Below are 1,122 nucleotides of genomic sequence, written 5' to 3' on the forward strand. Positions count from 1 at the left end.
GATCAACGCACTGATCGAGATGGCTTCACCGAAGAATAAGCGGGAAGTCCAAAGGCTGATCGGTAGGGTCGCGGCACTTAACCGATTTATTTCACAATCAACGGACAAGTGCCTGCCTTTCTACTATGTTTTACGGGGAAATAAAAAATCCGAATGGTCGAAATAATGCGAAAACACTTTCCAACAGCTGAAGTGGTATTTAGCTTCCCCTCCAGTCCTCGCAACGCCCGTGGAGGGGGAACCTTTGTTCTTGTACATCGCTGTGTCGGCAACAGCTGTGAGCGGCGTCCAGATCAGGGAAGAACGCGCCGAACATAAACCTATTTTCTGTATAAGCAAAACCTTGCTGGATGCCGAATCTAGGTACCCGCTAATGAAAAAATTAGCATGCGCGGTCGTAACATCGGCCCGAAAACTAAGACCATATTTCCAATCCCACACGATCGCCATCCTCACGACTTTTCCCCTACAGATGATTCTGCATAGCCCGAGTCAGTCGGGCCGATTGGCCAAATGGGCGGTCGAATTGAGCGAGTACGATATCGAGTACCGACCGAGAACAAGCGCAAAATCACAAGTGCTTGCAGACTTCTTGGTCGAACTACCAACATGGACCATAACCAACGAGGAACCAAATTCCACCTGGCTCCTTCACGTCGACAGATCCTCATCCAAGCAGGGATCAGGCATCGAAATTCACCTCACATCTCCGACGAGCGAGATCTTAGAGTAATCATTCAGGCTGGAATTTAACGCCTCAAACAACGAGGCCGAATACGAAGCACTCATCGCAGGGCTGCGTTTGGCTCACTGCTTGAAGATACGAAACATCCACGCTTACTGCGACTCCCAGTTAGTGGCAAGTCAGTTCAGCGGAGAGTATGAAGCCAGGGACGAACGGATGGACGCGTACCTCAAACTGGTCCAAAATCTAGGTCAAGAGTTTGACTGTTTTGCCCTTACGCGAATTCCCCGTTCCGAAAACGTCCGGGCAGATGCTCTCGCGGCCTTAGCATCAAGTCCTGACCCAGGACTTAAAAGAGTAATTCCGGTCGAGTTCATCGAACATCCGAGCATCGGACCACCAATCGTCGTCAACCTCATAGAAGGTCAAGATGACGA

The sequence above is a fragment of the Brassica oleracea genome, chromosome C7 (genome assembly GCF_000695525.1).
Source record: "Brassica oleracea var. oleracea cultivar TO1000 chromosome C7, BOL, whole genome shotgun sequence".
Taxonomy (NCBI): Eukaryota; Viridiplantae; Streptophyta; class Magnoliopsida; order Brassicales; family Brassicaceae; genus Brassica; species Brassica oleracea.